Below are 20,246 nucleotides of genomic sequence, written 5' to 3'. Positions count from 1 at the left end.
CTCTTTATAAATCCGATTCTTCCGTTTGTGTCTTCTATTCATAGAAGTACTCTGCAGCATACGAAAGACGATACTGTCAAATTTAGTGAAAATTAAGGATTAGTGCTACAATTTTATTTCTCGACGTAAATGTCTTAAATGCAAAATATTGTAATCTTGCTTACGTTAGCTAATACTTTTTTCAATTAACTAATTTTTTGTGTATGCATAGGTTCTCTCACTATCGTACACCATTTACCGGCTCACTGACGCATTAGAATATATATTAACGATATCTTCATCTTCCATAGCAGTCTCTCTCTCTCTCTCTCTCTCTCTCTCTCTCTCTCTCTCTCTCTCTCTCTCTCGTCCGTTGTCTAACTAGAAATCTATATGTACATATCCTTTAAAGGGTCATTTCTCTATAATAATGAGTGAGAGAGAAATAATAGCGAAGACAGAAAGTCCCATATTAACCAGAACGACTAGGACCCTCGAGTTCATAAGAGAGAGAAATGAGAGGATTTATCGCTCGAGATATTAACTCGGAAACGCTCCTTCTTGGATAGTTGGGAGGAATAAGGCTACGAACCTCAGCAGTGGTTGCCTGAATAGTCCCGCTCTTGTGATTATATATTTGTCAATATAAAGCGAACAGTTTGGAGGCGTGATTGAAATATTTAAAGAATATAGAAATTATTCCGAAAAATAAGTATATTTATTTTTTATGTATTTTTGTTTCTTTTGAAAACAGAGAATTTAGTATTTAGTAGTATCTGAACAATAAAAGGTTATTTAGAATATACCTGCTTTTTAGCTATTTGGTTTTATATAGATGTATAGATATATATTATATATTATATATATATAGATATAATTATAATATATATATATATATATATATACACACACTATATATATCCAAATATATATTATGCCTACATATAATAATCTGTATATATATATGATACTCTATATATATCTATATATATATATATAATAATAAATATATATATATTATATATATATATATATATATATATATATCTAATTATTATTATTCGATCAACAAATGTCCTTTAATACTATCTAAGTCGCTCCATCTCGGAATTAATATATTCATATATGTAAACCGAACGGGAATTTTCTATTTGACAATGTATATATATATATATATATATATATATATATATATATATATATATAATTATTCATTATTCGAGCAACAAATGTCCTTTAATATTATCTAAGTCGCTCCATCTCGGAATTAATATATTTCATATATGTAAACCGAACGGGAATTTTCTATTTGACAATGTGTATATATATTATATATAATATATATATATATATATATAGTATATATATATAGAGAGAGAGAGAGAGAGAGAGAGAGAGAGAGAGAGAGAGAGAGAGAGTTAAACCACAGCCCTGAAAAAAAAAACATTGAATTGTAACGCTTAACTCTTATCTAGTATTTCGTAGCGTACCCTCTTTTCTTGACAACTTGACGAAGACGTCTGCAAACACTGTTAAAAGTATTTTTTAAGGTCTCAGGCTTCAATGACCACCAAACCTCCCTGATGGCTGCCTCAGGATGGGGACAGACGAGGTATCCTTTGTTTGTAACCTCGGCTTGATGATACTCCACAGGTTTTCAATGGGGTGTCAGTTAGGGGAAGACCCAGGCCAGTCACTGAAGAATGGTTCTTCACAGTCCTTCAGCCAGTTCACAACAATTTTTGCAGTGTGACATGGTGTACCGTCCTGCATAAAGAAACTCATGCCACTCTTTTCAAAAGCACCCTCTAAGTGGTCAAATAAAAGTTCAGGATAATTAAACCTATTTATGTATTCATTCTTTGGCAAGAAAAATAACTACCCTACACTCCCAAGCCATAAGACTTGGAGGATGCTTTACAGTCGTGGATGTGTACTGACGGAGGTGGGGATTGGACCCCGATGGACGGTAAATCCTCTTTGCTCTACTACCAGTCACACTGAACGTGGTTTCCACAACACCTCTTGCCACTTCTCTGTATCCCATGTTAGGTATTTCTTGGCAAAAGCAACCCTTTGCTGCTTCTGCCTAAGGGTGAGAAGAGGCTTCTTCCTAACCTCGTTCCTGTACGATCCATAGGGAGACGTCCCCAGTGACACAGATGTTTTTATCCTTAATCTGATGTACCATGAGGGAAGGGTCTTTCTTGAGCTGCCTGTGTATCACGGTGTATCCACTGATGCGCTGTTCACTTCGACAAGCCTTTCTGTTCGGAAAAGTTGACGAACTGGGAGGACTGCCTTATGAAGGTCAATCATCAAGTATATCTCCTATCTACCAACAACTTTCCTAGACATGCGTACACAGACAGTACAACACTAAATGCACACACAACCGCTGTTAAATCCAATCGTTTAGTGGTTCTGGACAAAACTGACTACATATCACGCATGCATACTTTACTAGACGATGAAATAACTTACAAAAAACTCGCAAAAAATCCGTTGGACCAAGTAATAAAAAACTTTATTATCAATATCAAACAAATTCTTAAAGATAAAAAAGAACTCTTGTGTAAATTAACTGTAAAGTATCCTTCATTACCTTATTTATATGGCCTAGTCAAAACTCATAAGGAAAAACAAACCTGTGCCCCCAATTATTAGTACCGTAGGATCAATTGCTTATAAACTATCTAAATATCTTACCAAATTGTTATCCCCGCTACTTGGAATTGTATCTAATTCACACATCCAAAATTCTCTCGATCTTGTGGAAAAATTAGATAACATTGTACTAAACCCTAGTGATATCTTTGTCAGTTTTGATGTATGTTCCTTGTTTACAAAAGTCCCTATTGACTATAGCATCACGTTTTATATACTTCGTGAATTATAAGCCATAATAATTTATATGACACTGTATTTTTCAAAATACATATAAACGTGTGGTGCCCCCAATCCATGTTGGCTGAATAAATTACCAAGCAACAGATCCCTTTAGTAGGCACGACATCCTCTGCACATATCAGACACAGGGAGGATTTCTTTCACAGATTAGGATCGTTGGATGGCTTTGCGGTGGAAAATATATAGTCTGGATTTTTCTCTTTACTTACTAATGTCCGTCTTGGTTATATGATTGGAAAAAAATACGTGATAAGTTTGATATTGACATTATTAAACTGTGTGCAAAGTCTGCTGTTTTCACTTTCAATCATGATGCTTATTAACAATATCTGGAGTATCAATGGGATCATCCCCTCTAGCCGGTTTTGGCTAATGTCTACATGGAGTTCGGTGAGGAGACTATTCTGAGTTTTTGCCAGTCTCGGTATAAACCAATATTTTGGGCCCGCTATTTTAACGATATTTACATTATTTTCAGTCATAATGACAATTTATTCAGTGAACTAAAGGAATACTTTAACAGTCAGACACAGCAAATCAAGTTCACATATGAAAAGGAATCAAAGCGCAAATTAGCTCTTTTGGATGTCTTAGTGTTTCATAGTCCAAACACAAAAAAGTTTGAATTCTCGGTTTACCGGAAGCCGACTAATGCAGAATTATATGCTCATTTTCATTCTTGTTACAGTATTCACATAAAGAAAAATATCATTGTTAAAATGGCTGTCAGAGTTCTTTAAAGTTTGTGACTTACAATATTTAGATAACGAAATAGCCCGCCAATTTTATTAAAGATGCTTTGCCTGAGCTAAGGAAAAGTTTTACAGCCCTTCTCATGAGCAGATTGATCACAGCAAGAGCTATATAACGCTTCCATATCATGAACATTTAAAGTCAACAGCCCAATCAATCAATAGTACAGGTAATGTTAAAGTAGCTTTCACTTATGGAAATTCAATCAAACCCAAAGTCAATTAGAATAGCAGCAGAGTTGGTAGAGATAGAAGCGACAACAGAATGTACTTTATTTCGTTTTGGGGAGACACGTATGGGGGAAGGACGGAAGATCACAGCGACATGACAAACGATTGGGAACTTCGCCCAAAACAGCGCAGCGCCTCATCGGCGTAGTTGTTGTGTTGGCGTCCCACCTCGGTGGTCACAAGTTCGGTTCTCGGCCATTCCATTGAGGAGTGAGAGAAGTGTATTTCTGGTGATAGAAGTTCACTCTCGACGTGGTTCGGAAGTCACGTAAAGCCGTTGGTCCCGTTGCTGAATAACCACTGGTTCCATGCAACGTAAAAACACCATAGTACAAAACAGCTCAATTGCTAAACATTGTTGGAGAATAATCACGCCAAGGATTGGGAGGGAGCTAAAACTATACAATGTAAAAGTAGTCAGGTAAGGCCATAGAAGAGTATGATAAACATTTATAACACATTAAATGGTAATAAAACCTTTACAGGAGGGACAGGCATACCGGCAGGCTAGTCGGTCATTCCATAAATTTAAATCTCTCCTCGCACAGGTCGTCGAAGTGCCAGTTGTCGCAGCCACAACAGGCACCAATGCTAAAAGTCGTTCACCACCTTGAGAATCACCAAGTCACTAGCAATGAGCACCGTCCGATCGATATACTCACGGATACGGAGGAACAATCATTACTTGACCGCTATAATCACTCCGAAAGTTGTTCGATGGTTTCTTGGGCTGTCACCAAAATATTTAATTTAATTTTTCTTTCTAAGAAAAACAAGTGTTTTCATTCAGCTGGTTGACGAGAACCGTTTTGCATACTATTGGAACCTCCCTGTTTTTTTTTTTTTACTATTTTGTATTTTGAAAAATACAGTCTCATATACATTATTGTGACTTTTAACTCTCTTCTCCTTCTCTCTCTCTCATCTCTCCTCTCTCTCTCTCGCTCTCTATATATATATATATATATATAGATATATATAGATATATATATAATATATATATATATATATACTATATATATATATATATATATATGCACAGGGAACGGGAGCAGGAACAAACGTGGCGTTTCACATTCAGCCAGAATGGATCTTCAGGGTCTGTATAATAGATAATGACCAATATAAATTAAGTTAATTTTAAAATAGATTAAATTACAAAGTAGTTAAAATAAAAACCGAAACTTCACACATTGATAAAAATACACTAACAATTGGCAAAACACGAGAAATTAAAACGACATACGTTAATTAAAAGTTCAGATAGAAAGTTAAAACAAAAAATTAAATAAATAAATTAGTAAAATACCGTGTTAAAAAATATTTGAGGAGCACTGGGGGTCGACCTCCATGGTAAGAGAAAAAAAAGTTAAAAGAATGGACAGAGAAACATAGGCTTAAGAAAGATACAAGGGGGTGATGGTGGTCTGGTTGTTCAACTGCGGAACAAGTTGTTTAATAAAAAGGCTCTCGAGGATCAATAGTTCATTTGGGCTGGAGGTTTGACCGACAATAATCAAATCCTCATATTCAATGTCAACTTTACATTTTTTTGTGTTCACGTTTACTGGACTGTTCGGGATTTGATAGTGAACATCCAGTACGGAAACTAACTCCCTTGTGGCAGCCTATGCGAACCCTCATCATCCTCTGGCGCCTCAGTGGCGTGGTTGGTATGGTATTGGCGTCCCACCTCGGTGGTCGTGGGTTCAATTCTCGGCTATTCCATTGAGGAGTGAGAGATGTGTATTTCTGGTGATAGAAATTCACTCTCGACGTGGTTCGGAAGTCACGTGAAGCCGATGGTCCCGTTGCTGAATAACCACTGGTTCCAAGCAACGTCAAAAAAAAAGCACCATACTCATCATCCTCTGCAAAAAAAAAAAAAAAAAAAAAACAGTTGCACTAAAATGTAATAGAGTAAGGAAGGCAAGACAGAAGGCAGAAAGCATAAACGATGGCAAAGTAAACAACAAAATATTAGGTGCAGCTCTGAGTCGAGGGGACGCTAAATACTATTTTAGTAATGCCAGTAGTTCACCAGTTGAGGTGCACTGACAGCACTAATCTCCAATGAGGATTGATCGATAGTTCATAGCTTCTGGTAATATGAAGCATCCTAATTCTCATCTGTATCCGGGAATAGAATTCTGAGGCTCTTAATGAATGTAATTTTCCAGGGTCCTTATAAGTCTTCAGTGGATAATTAGTTGGGTCTGATGCACTTCGACACACCAGAGATTACAAGGAATCCGTAACTATGCCAGATATAAGAATTTCGTTGGTGTTTGGATTTTATTGTCATTGTGAATGCATGTTTCTATTCGTATGTTTCGAAATATGAACCATTTGTAAATATATAAATCTGCGATCACTCAAAAACACAATGAACTCAACTACTGTCCAGAATATATTGCATGACCTTAGGATTACTACTGATTGTGTCGATATCCTGTTGAATGGCTGATGAGTGGGTTAATCGTCTGGTTGAATTCAAGTTCATATCATATCATGGGGTGAATAGACAGTCAAACTTGGATTATTATTGTTTATAATATGTAGCTTCCACATTGCACAGGGAAAATTTATAATAATTATATCATTGTCACTGTAATGTATCGATTTTAGGGAAAGGGAGAGAAAGGGGAGAGAGAGAGAGAGAGAGAGAAAGAGAGAGAAAGAGAGAGAAAGAGAGAGAGAGAGAGAGAGTTTCCAGACAATTATTCATCTCGTAGCTCTGTCATTGGAGGGCACTGCTCAAGTACTTCTAAAATTTAAGTTTAGCAAGAATATCAAAATAACTGCAGTGTAAAGTATAACTATTGTGTGTATTTGATACAAAAACTGAATTTAGCTCATTCTCCATAAAATTTGAAACTAGGATACTGCTGGAGGGTTTTGGTGGAAGAGTTCTCGAACAGCCTCTTAATCTTCCTGGAGTTGAGTTTTCAATGGTAATATCTCTCAACATAAAGTGACCGTTCACGAATGGCGTAGGATTAAATACAGTACTTTGTGTTGGCATTAAACCTTGAATTCTAGTCACGACTATAATATTTCCCATTTATTTCTTCCAAGGAAGTTTACGATGTTCAACATCTGGTTTCTGAACTTTTTCCCAAAGCAGGTTATGATAATTCAGTGTAGGAAGTTCTTGCTTTTTGGTACTTTGTTAGAAAACGTTAGAATGTTTGGAAATAAATTTTAGATGATTTTATAGGAATTATTCTGATTACTATAAAGCTTGATTTTAAGCTCATTTATAAAAATACGTTGGAGTATTTGAAAATAAATTTTAAATAATTTCATAGGAATCATTCTGATTATTATAAAGCTTGATTTTAAGCTCATTTATAAAAATACGTTAAAGTGTTTGAAAAGAAATTTTAGATAATTTTATAGGAATTATTCTGATATTTATAAAACTTGATTTTAAGCTCAATTATAAAAATACAATTTCATATTTTAAACACCGTTGCTATATAACCTATTTGTTTTATACGTTGTATACATCTAGATCCGAATTGATGTTTAATAAGGAGTCTAAACCGATTCATACACAAAAGTCTCTATATCTTTGTCCTGGAGTTATTTCCTGTATTAACAGATAAGAAAACCTTCACAATATCAAAGTGATTTTCTATAAATCTGCTTGAAAATGACGTCGAATATCTATTTTACTATTCAGTTATAACTGGTGAATTTAGTTATTAACTTTTCAAAAATAAGAATGGTGTTCTTGTTCGTTCGCAAGCATAATTCTATCAACATTATTTTACAATTTTGGTTTTCTGTAAAAGAAAACTATTGTGCCCGCTTTGTTTGTCCGTCCGCCCTCAGACTTCGAAATGCTACTGAGGCTAGAGTGCTACAAATTCCTGTGTTGATCACCGCCCCCTAATTATAAAACAGAGCAAATTGCAGCCCTCTAGCCTCAGTAGTTTGTATTTTTATTTCAGCTTAAAGTTAGCCATAATCATACTTCTGGAAGCGTTATAGTTACCAACAACATAGGACACGACCGGAACGTGGGTGAGTTTCATGGGCCACGGCTATTTAAGGCCGTGGCTGAGGTCACCACCGGACAGAAAAGTCGATTGCACATTTTTATGGAGTTTACTTTTTTGATGACACAGAGATATAATTTTTTCTGAACAAAAAGAATCTACATTTTATACTACAAGTCTATATAAAAGTACATTTTCGTTTTATGCGTATATGTAAAACGGATTGTGAATTTTGCCTTTGAAAAGCACTTTTTTTTTATTTTTGTCTTAAGTCTGAGAATATTCTTTTCTTTACACGAAATTCAGTCAAAAGGAGCAGTAGAGCTCAAGAGTTATTTTGATCCTAAAATTCCCATGAGCTACGCTCTCGTGTGACTAGTTAATCATTCACATTTATCTTCATTATTCACACAAGCTTATAATACACATGAAATATCACGGAGGTGAGCAAGTTCATACAATTACTCTCGAATTAATGTAACAAATGCATGTAAATTATTACCTGCTTTGTCAGGATGCACATTTAATTAATCTTGAGCCCGTAATCATTACAAGTACTTCGCATAATTCAGTGTGATTTTGCTTTGATTAATTTGACAACAATCACGAGAGAAATGTTACATTTGATTTGCGAGGTTAAACCATGAATTGTCTATTTGGATCATCATTTTTCATTGTGATCATAATTTCCTATGCAACCCTAGGCCAGTCTGAAAGGATCACGTTCATTGGAGTCACATCTCTATAAGGCTTTTTTATCTTAGGATTTCTTATTTTACAATATCAGAGGTATTGCTGTTATTATCATTTGTGGAAATTAATACATAATTACGCGCGAAATACTTATATATTCATTATAATGGCATGAGTTTTCTTAGATAAATTTACAAGGCCATGAAGATAATTATTGTTAAGCTACCATTGAAGGCAGTGCCCTTAAGCATAGCTAAAGAAAAATAAAGATTATAGATTATCAACAAAAACTGAATGATTCAGAATCCCATGCTAATAAGTAAAGAGTAATAGAATATGTGAATAGATAATCAAATAAGTAAAACATTTACTTTGTAGATGCGCTAATATGCAAAAAGAGGAAAATAAAGGACGCTTTAGACCTTTGTCCTTCCGTTAGGCTATGACACAGAGGCTATGGCCTCCCTATCAACTACCCTATTGCAGTCAGAGGGCTGGATTCGATCCCGGTTTGCCCACCTAGCTTTATTATTATTATTAACACCGCAGCCATAATGTAGGAATAAACGCGTATAGATCATTAAACAGACTAATAAGAGACAACAAATGACGGCGTTAATTGAATCCAGCAACAAAGATTTTTAACGCAAGTTTGTACTTGGGGCGATCGAAATGGTCATGCTTGCAAAATCTTGGCGTGCGATACAAAAAATTTAACTTGTGTTGTCATTTTAATCATACCATGAAAAAATCTGCATTCAATGGCTTTTATCGTCGACTGACCGGAGACATAAATCATGACCATCAACCAACATTAGTACTCTAATAGATTCAAAAGCAGCCAAGGCATCAAATTGAAAAGTCAAAAAAGTTTAGTGGGTTCTGCCTTGAATTGATGGTCATAAACCAAAGTCAACTCGAGACTGAGCTTTTGTAAAGTGAGGACAGTTCCTATCATGTTTAATGTCTTCCACGGTTCCGCTCGACTTATAAATTGTAGATTTGTCTTTCAATTCTAACATAACATCCAAAGAGGTCCTGTCCTGCCTAACCTTCAGTAGGTGCCATGACCTTAGCGAAGTCTCCCGGTATTTGCTGTTAAATGAACTTGAAGTAATGACGAACTTCGTCATCAAAACTACTTTTATTCTTTCAACAGATTATGCAACCTTGGCTATCGCCACTGGTCTGAACAGTTTGGCGCACAGCACAAGTCGGTTACATGGTAATATAAAATGTATTTTCTCTTACAGTCAAAATATAGTTTTGAAACCGGGCGTTAAGTAAGGTAAGGTACTACACTAGCCAGTACAAGGGGAGATGTCAAGTTACCTAGCCAACTTGCATAGCCTGAAATAATTGGAAAAGTGCAAATTTTATAAAATAAGCGACGGATTCAAAACTATGACAGCTCAAACCTAAACCTCCAGACACTACTTATGGTTTAGGCTAGAGTAACTATACGAAGTTTGGAAGATGACCAATGGCTACTGTTGAAGGGTTAATGGTGAATTTACATATTAGAGACATCTCTCTCTCTCTCTCTCTCTCTCTCTCTCTCTCATACGGTTGTACTTTCATAAAAAAACATCCCGGTCTGAGCCAATGAAACCAATCGAGGCACCGCAAGTCTCCGAACAGCTGGCTCTGCTTAAGCATACTTTCTTTCTACAAAGCGTACAACTGCACGAGAGAGAGAGAGAGAGAGAGAGAGAGAGAGAGAGAGAGAGAGAGAGAGAGAGAGTTGTATCAAACAAATGGAATATGGGCAGTTCAAAGAATCATAAATCTCCAGAGAGTAAGTTCACTTATAACGGGTCCATAACCTTCATAGCATATGAAATTGGTTAATCTAGTCACTGCATAAAGGAAAAGTAAATTGCTGATCATTATGTATAATTTCACAAAATAAATAACTCTCGTCAATGTTCAACACAGTTAGGAAACACTTGATTTGGAAATGCTCGGTAACGTGCTATTGCCAAGTTTTTCTTAAGTATTATTTGTCTTCAATTGGATGACCTTTCGTTATGTATGTACCATCATTCCCTTTCAGTACTACCATTTCATCTCTGTTGCCACCAAAGTCAACGAATAGTCTTCAGCAATTGCTACCTCCTTTATAAAAACCTTGCTATGACTGCCTGTGGTCATTGCATAATTTTTTGTCTCCAGATACCACCTTCAAATTTTCTGCTTATTGCCTGGTACACATTCATTCAACTCGACTAGACTCCAATCTTCGAAGCTAATCATATGAAATATTCATCGCTCCATTTCTACTAATTTTCCTACAACTATCAGCGACCTTTCAGTTTTCTTAATCACTAAGTCTTCCTCTCAGTGACACCAATCTCTGAAGATAACCAGTCACCATTTCATGAACTGACAGCAGATGATTTAATCAGAGGCGAGCTGCCTGTGAGGCGTTCATCAACAACACTCCATTCCTCAGTCGTGGATGAAGACTTGAACTTCAGAAGGAAGATGTGACCATGAAGCCAGTTTACAAACAGGGAGAAAATCTGATATTGAAATCGTTTCAGAAATGAGTAGTCTTATTGATTAAATTGCTTGTATTGTTGGAAATTAAATGAATTTTCAGCAATGACAGATTGCAATGTGGCGAAATAGGTTGAAGTGTATCATTATAACAAACAGAGATTTGACATAATCATAAGTTTCCAGAATCTGAACGAAATGTTTGTCATCGGTATTGACAATTTCGTTGTGCTGAAATCAGTTACTTTCAACATGTTTATAGGCTAATTTCACCTGTTTTGATTTTACGAGGCAAGAACGTTGTGATCTTGGAATAATGTTCGGTGGGGTTGGCTGGAGTTTGTGGGTGAACGGGTTGGGGTTGATTAGGATTTGCCTGTGCATCCCTTGCCCGTGTGACTGTTATGAAAGCCCGCTCCAGGTAAGAGGACAACGTTTGAAGTTAACCCTACTTCTCTGTCTGTCTGTCTGAACCTCAGCTAGCGTCTGTTCATTTATAACATTTCTTCTCGTACTAATGGATAAAAACTACATCTTCCCATGAGTGTTCATAGGTTTTCGCTGGAACTGAAGCACATCAAGAAAGTGCAGGAGACGGCGGCCTAATCTTTAGTCTATACTATTTATATTTATTCATTCTCGTTCAGAAATCTTACCACGATTTTGTTGGTAATGATAAAAGGTGCCACGCTCTCTTGAAGGGGTTTGAGAGACGCTTGGAGAGTTTGTTTGTAGCTATTACATCGATATGTGAGGGATGGTTTCCACAGAGCGAGCCGTGTGCTAACTCGCAGTTGACACTACACTCTTCAAAGACACTTTGGGGAACCAGATTGTTATTGACAAGTACCAAGCTGGTCTTCATATTGTTATAGTAGATTATAAGGTTGATCCTATCTCATTCTGCAGGGGAAGTACAGGAATTATGGACCAAAGGCCAAACATTCACCAAAATTTTCCAAAGTTAGATTTTTTTTTATAATTAGGGAAACCATTTATCAAAATAATGAAATCAATACATCGCCGTTTTGTGTTGAGAACTTATATTACTTTAAGTTACTGTATGATAATTCATAACGATTTGTTACACAATGTATTTTTCAGTAGGCATACACACGGATAGAAAACAAAGTAAATTCCTAATTGATTTTTAAAGGGAAGAACATCACAGCGATAATAGCTGTAGTAGGAATGGAATGTGCTTTCATTCGAACTAAAGCGGATCCTGTGCGACTTCCCCTTCTCGGAAACACTTCCGAGACTCGTATCTATAATTGAATGTTTAAAGGAGGCTAATAAAGGAAAAGAGGAAATGAAATTAGAATTGTACCTTTCGACGAAGTGATCGTGACGAGGGGTGGAAGATTATAAATGGGAAATGAATGATGGGGAGAAGGAAATGAGAGGAACCGTGACTTACCCTTCGGGAAAAAGGACCTTAACATAAGCAGGTATTATTATTGACTGGAAAGGGGTTCGCAGGCGATATGGACATTGGTGTGACTGAATTTGAAATTTGAAAATGAATATTTATAGCCATTTAGTCTATGGAGATAGTCACTGAAATGGTAACATGAAGTAGATTTGTCGAATAATTCTCCCAGATCCTACGACGTTATTTTGGTAGGAAAATGCAAATGGGAATATCATCATATTCATCTAAATAGGACACATTTGGAACCAGCGCGTTGGAGAACATTTTCTCAGTATCTCCTAAGTACCGAAAGGATAATCATGAAATTGTTTTACTATATTTACTACTTCATCATCGCCTTGATTTAATGACTTTGAGTAACTATTGAAATGCATATACACAATACAGACAAAACGAAGAAAAAAAAAACCAGTCAAAAGGAAATAGAATTCTCAATTTGTCCCAATAGTTTCGGTCTATATATATATATATATATATATATATATATATATATATATATATATATATATATATATATATATATATATATATATATATATGTATATATATATATATATATATATATATATATATATATATAATATATATATATATATATATATATATATGTGTGTGTGTGTGTGTGTGTGTTCTATATATATACATATATATATATATATATATATATATATATATATATATATATATATATATATATATATATATATATATATATATATATATATATATATATATATAGATATATATATATGTATATGTATATATGTAATATATATGTATATATATATACACACATATATGTATATATATATATATATATATATATATATATATATATATATATATAATATATATATATATATATACGCATATATATAGTCTCCATTCAGCAATATCACAGTATTTCAGAGGGTTCCATGATACATCTTAGTAGAATACCATAGTTTATTTAAGAAACGTTTCGCACACAAAAAAAAAAAAAAAAACAGGCATGCATCATCAGTCTGCGAAAAAAAAAACAATTACATTATAAAAGGAATTCACAGTAAATACTAAAAATATTATAAAACCAAAATACTGTAAAAGTTAAAAGTTAAAGATTTAAAAACAATGTAAAAGAACCAAGAGAGAGAGAACTGAAACACCAACCCTCCAAAGTAAGAGACAAAGAAGTAATGGCAAAATTTGGCGTCCCAAACAAGACGAGTTATGTCAGATACAAAGGTGAAGCCGTCGAATGTAGGAACCAGTCTTTTAATGAGTAATGACTCTAAGGTAGTTAAGTGATTCGGGTCCCTCATATAACTAATAATGGAGAAGTGCTGTTTCAAGACTTCTATTTTACAAATTGCTGCATGATTCTGGTTGCTCAAGTCTCTGACCTGCACGAAAGCTGTAACCCATGTGGCTGCAATATCTCACCTGCAGTAATCTACGAGTTGATCCAACGTAAGAGCCCGTAGATCTAAGGCATGTGAATTTGTAAACAACGTTCGATCTCATGAAGTCCTGCCGGCGATTTTTAAAGCTAAAAAATGAGTCTAATCTGCATGGATTGTTTGAAATAAGTTTACGTTGAAGGCATGGAATTTCCTGTTCAATGATTTGCGTAAGTCTGCTTGAGAACTTACTATACAAAACTTATGAGATGGATGCAAAAACCAGCTTTTTCAGAACATCGAAATTGGCTATAGGTGGTTGGAGAAATTTGGTTAATACTACGTTAATGATTTTCAGAACTAAATGTTTAGGATAGGAATTTCTCTGAAAAAAAAAAGTTTAATAAAAATTATATTTCATTATGAAAAATGAACCAACTGGAAGAGTATTTCAATGCTCTATGAACTTTTTTTTTTTCTTTAAGTTTTTATTCAATAAATTATTTACAAAACTTTACAATAAATCCAGAACTACATATATTTCCATCTAAAATACATTGCATTTAATGTTACAAAAATTCTTTGTGAAATATTTTAACAATTTCTCTTTCAAAATGGCCTTGATATCTCTCTCGTTTTTTTTATAATCGAAGCTTTTATTCTATTTATAATCAAACGTTCAGGCACATTCTTGTCTTTGAACAACCATATATTTACAATATAACTTGACAAAATTAAAGTTGCAGTGTTCCTTTGTTTCCTCGATGACTCTGGGAAATCAAAATACATAATTCTAATGAAATTGCAGTGAACAAAATTACAAAATAGCTTCAAACTCCTTTTAACCATATTATTACATTTGCAATTCCTCTTGCAGAAATATACATATGAATATTTGATTCCTCAGCATCACAAAACTGGCAATGAGAATCTTGAATTATTTTCATTTCTTTTAACCTTTTTTTATTGGGTAATATTTCGTGAATATATTCATATATTATTTCCTTATCAGCAGCAGAAAGAAATTTCATGTTGATGTTTTCCCAAATCAGAGTCCAATTATAAAGGGGGTATCTACTCTCAACAGTTGGCTGTACATTTGGCAATAAGTTCACATATATAGTTCTCGATTTAAGAAAAGGAAAAATTCTGAAATGTTTTACATTTCCTAACTGTCACTAAGACCTCAGAATACATAGGTGCCATTGCACATGAATTGTCTCTTTGTGTTGAATTTCCGGTAAACAAGCCCTTCATATGTGCAATTGTTATAATATTTGACATAAAATTGTATTTCTCATCACAGTGTAACTTTAAGAAAAGAGGCAGCTAGAATACTTTGTGTCTTCCATAAAAGACTTACCATTCCTATCCCTCCTTCAATCTTTGACTTTGTTAAAGTGTCTCTTTGATGAATTCACATTTTTTTCCCCAAATGTAAAAGAAAATTTCTTTACTTATTAGTTTTGCATATTTGACAGGCAAAGGGTAAATATGGGAAACATACCATGTCTTTGTTAAAAAATCAAGGTATTGACAATAACAGCTTTTTGATGAAATGTAAGTCTTCTGTTGTGAAAGCTCGCCAAGTATTCTTAATTCTACATAATAATATTTGTCCACGAAGAATTAACAGCCATTTCGTAATTATCAGAAAATAGAATTCCCAAAATTGTAAAAGAATCTGTATATCCTTGAAGCCATGATAAAGGCCAAACAGACCTATCACCCATGGGCCTAAATCCAAATATTTTCGTCGTTATTTTTATTTAGCATGCAACCCGTGGGGCTGCTTCAAATTTAGACACTAATGTGCTAATCTCCAAAATTCCTTTGTCACTGGCAACGAAAATATTTGTATCATCGGCAAACCCAAGAATTTTTGGTAAGGGCAAGTGTTCAATACAACTATTTCTTTTTATAGCAAGATACAGAGGTTCCTGGAAAACAGCATAAAGGAGTATAGAAAGAGGGCAGCCTTGTCGGACTCCCCTCTCCACACTAAAGTATTTACCAATGTTACCATTAACAATGCAACAACTTCCAATATTCGTGTACAATATCTTAATGCAGGAAATCAGTTCATCACAAAAACCTAGTCTTTCAAGAATCCGAAGTACAAAATTAATATCAACACGGTCAAATGCTTTCGACCAATCAAGATTTAAAATAGCACCTTGAACTCTTTTCTCACTACAATAATACACAATATCTCTAATTAAAGTATTACATGTATTTATGGATCTTCCAGGCACACAAAATTGTTCGGGACTGATAAGGTTAAAGATAACTGTTTGCATTCTTTTCGCCATTATCTTAGCAGTATCTTATAGTCACAGCAACAACAATGATATTGGTCTCCAATTAGTCAAAGCACTCTCATCGGTGCCTTTCGATATGAGAGTGACCAATGCAATACTCTGACTCTTGGAGAGAGTTTTCATTTCAATAAAATTTTCAAGCAACAGTTTTAGTTCATCCTTAATATCTTCCCAAAATACCTTATAAAATTCTATTGGGATGCCATCTATACCCGGACATTTATTGTTAGCAATGGAGCGAATAACATCACGTATCTCTCTGAGAGATATATTCTTATGAAATATATCATTATCAGAGTCAATTTTTTCTCTACAAACTGCATAAAGAAGTTTTGCATAGGTACATCACAAATGTTTTTCCGGTGAAGTTTTTGGTAATACCTGACACATAGTGTTCAATGGCCTGGCTATTTGTAAGAACAGTACCTTCATCAAGAATCGGAATTATGTTTCGTTCTGCGACTATTTCTGTCACGACCTTTTTACTATTTATTGCTCTTTGCTGTCCAAGAAGGTAAGAGGAGGCTTTTTCCCTTCAATCCTGTCTTGATTTCTCGATCGTACTTTAACCCCTTCTAAAATCTGAGATTTTAGATTGTTTATTCTGTCTTTGAGAATAGTAATATCTGCATAATCTGAGTTTCCTGACACATTAAGTTTCATGTATTGTTTCATTAGTTTTGCTTCAAAATAATTGATGACCCCAAACTTCTGCCTGCTAATCCTTTTACCTTCTCTGACGAAAAATTGTTTTATTTCTGGTTTCACCAAATCATTCCACCAATTACTGATATGATAGAAATTGCTTTTACGTGTTTTCAAGAATGTCCACAACCTCCTAAACTTTTCTTTAATTTCCTCGTCTTTTAGTAAACTAGTATTAAGTTTCCAAAATGAGTTCCCAATACTAATGTTTGGATTAATCTTAATTTTGCAAATGACAGCGGAATGATCAGAAAATGACACAGGTAGCATTTCGCTTGAAAGTACATTGTCTCTGAGCGTCTGACAGTACAATCTATCAATGCGCGAACCGTAGTTTGTGCGTACATAAGTATACTGGGGTTCCCTGTTAAGCAAAAACCATACATCATTAAACCTAAGGGTCCTAATTAATCTGAGCAGTGATTTCGACACGTTTGATTCACTATTATTAGAATTGTCTCTAGTACTCAAAACAGTTCCAATCACCTCCCATAATAGTATGGCTATTATCATACCGTAAGTAGTAGGGCAATTCCTTGTCAAAAAGGTCTTCCCGTTCCCTTGTATGATTATGACCTGAAGGAGCATAAATGTTAACAATGCTAATCTTGCTACCATTCACCTCACCATGTACAGAACATATTCTAGAATCTCCACTTCTTTCAACATGCTTAATTACAAATCTAAAGTCTTCTTTTGATGAGAATCAGAGGTTCCACCTTTAAGAACCAAATGGCTGGGATTGAAAATTACCTTATTACCTGTACCTTTGACAAAAACTCTATATCTTTAATATCCTTAACATTGTGTTCTTGACTAAAAGAATGTCTATTTTGTTGAAGGTGTTAAATGAGTGTAGCATCTCTTGTTTCATTCTATCAATTAATGCCGTTAATACTAAGGGTGGATCTCCTAATGAATGTTAGTTATTATGAGATTTTCTTTTAATCTTTTTTGTTGCATTTTTACGTTGCTTTCGCTTTTTGTTTACTTTCATGTTTTCTACAATGCTTGAATTACAGTCCGACTCATCGGTCACTGTGGTTTCATTATCATTATTATATTTTTGACCTGCTGGTATTTCATTTTCTATTGAGCAACAACTTTCTTGTTCTGACATCGTGTCATTAGCACCTTTATAATAATTGGAACTATTAAGGGTGGTAATCATTAAATCGCCTGTTGGATTTTGTATATCATCTTGACTTCTGGAGGGATGATTGAGCTAAATAAATCTTGACTCATCGGATGCGCTGTGTCGTGTTACTTCTGTCTTCGTCAACGTTTGTCCTCTTCAAAAATGTCTTGATTCTTCCATGACGTCACAAGATCTCATATCATTCTCACTAGGTGAAGCTTCAACAGGATTACTGTCGGGTGAACAAACGTTCGTCTCCTTGGATATTGTTCGGTAGGTTGCAACAAGAGGTACTGCACCAGTCTCAGTAGTTCGTTGTACGATGAAGCAACTTGCATTCAATACGTCTGTCCCACCATTAAGTTCTAAGGTCCCATTTATAGGGCCAAACTGTTTTCTTCAGATACAGTTGGAGTAATGTCAATGTCATCTCGCAGGTCAATCAAATGGCAAGTCTCCATCGTTTCGGATTCCGTTTGCAAGTCTGGTTGGCCGTTGGATGCTGGGTTACTTCCGACTTCGACAGGACGGTCAATTATAGAAGTGTTTTGGGGCATCCCTTCACAAGTTCGAACGTCTACTGGGTCCTGGTGGCTTACTGGCATTTCATTTCCTTTATTTTCTTGATTGCCAGATAAATGAGGGAAGTCTACTTCACCTAATGATATTTAGTCTTTTGTGTAATTCCACTTCACATTCATTAGCAAAATGGCTGGTTTGCCCACAAAGTCTACAAGTTTTAGTCTGCCCTTTATAGTATATATAGATATAAACCTTGGCGCATTCAACATATAAGAAGGAAGGAAGCTGTCGATTAATATCCATCGAAACTGTTCTGACACCATTATCAATACCTTTGTATCTTCCCAGACTTCAAGTGTTCTTCTTCACATAACTCACTGTTCCGTATCTGGAAAGAATGTCATTCAGCATAAAGTCAGTCATTTCAAAAGGCACATTTCGCACTGTTACGTACGACCTGTAAGTTGACAAATCCTCAACTCGGATTTTTAGGTCGTCTCTTACACTGATTTCTTTGCCACCGAAATCTTCACAAATGTTTTCATATTTCTCTCTTGAGCTTAATTTAACAATTAACCTATTTTTCCCCAAATCTGCAATGCCCTCAATTTCATCGTCCTGTATACGTAAAGTATCATCAAGAATTAAGGGAATGTCGTCTTCATAAATTGCACCCACTAAGTATCTAATACCTATGGTATTAATTCTTTTCAACCTTGGCGCATTCATTCTGGAGACACAAAAAACGGAAGTCACTGCGTCTGGTTTTCGCTGGGCACAAAAGACTGTGCGTCGTCGCCAACTTTACTACTCGCTAAAGTTGGCTATAGAGACGCCTCGAGCATAGCCAGAGGGCATATGGTTTTCCCGGCCAGGAAACCGGGGCAAAGAGTCCTGCTGTTTTGCACCTAAATAAATGCTAAGTTCACATTCCTACTTTACTTAAACGAGAGGCAAAATAGTCACTGCATGTTCACACACCTGCGGGTACATTTAAAACGCCTTCAGTGCCTTAGAAGTCGTATAAAACTCCTGTTTCCTTGACAGAAACCACAACACGACCTGGCCCTCTGCCGAGCGATCGTCCAATCACACATAAAATTATAAATTCCGATCGTATAGGGGGAAGTCCTTATACGATCAGTACTTATTCACTCTTGGGTCACATGCGTCGACAGTTTCTACCACTCGGCCATATCTATTTACTTTTTTACATTACATTAATCAACAACACCCAAATATTCAGTTTACGATGGAAACGGGGAGCAAGGAGTTTACCAATCTTTGATATTAATGTTGCAAGAATTAACTCTGAATTCACCACAGCAGTTTATAGAAAAAAGATATATACAGGAGTAGCCAACAACTATTACAGTTTATGTAAAAAACTTTTAAATTAAACTTTTTTCTGAGAAAGTCGTATCCTAAAGATTTACTTCCTTTATTTTCACAGACTGATGATGCACCGTTTTTTTTTTGTGCGAAACGTTTCTTAAATAAACTATGAAATAATACACACACACACAGGAATATGTATATCACTAAGATCTTGTCCCCGTTACTTGGAACCATCTCCGATTCTCATATATATAATTCTCTAGATTTAGTTGATAAATTATACAAAATTGCTCTTTGCCCTACTGATAGATTCGTTAGTTTTGACGTATGTTCT

This window comes from Macrobrachium nipponense, chromosome 33 (assembly GCF_015104395.2).
Source record: "Macrobrachium nipponense isolate FS-2020 chromosome 33, ASM1510439v2, whole genome shotgun sequence".
NCBI lineage: Eukaryota > Metazoa > Arthropoda > Malacostraca > Decapoda > Palaemonidae > Macrobrachium > Macrobrachium nipponense.
This window is presented reverse-complemented; position numbering follows the sequence as displayed.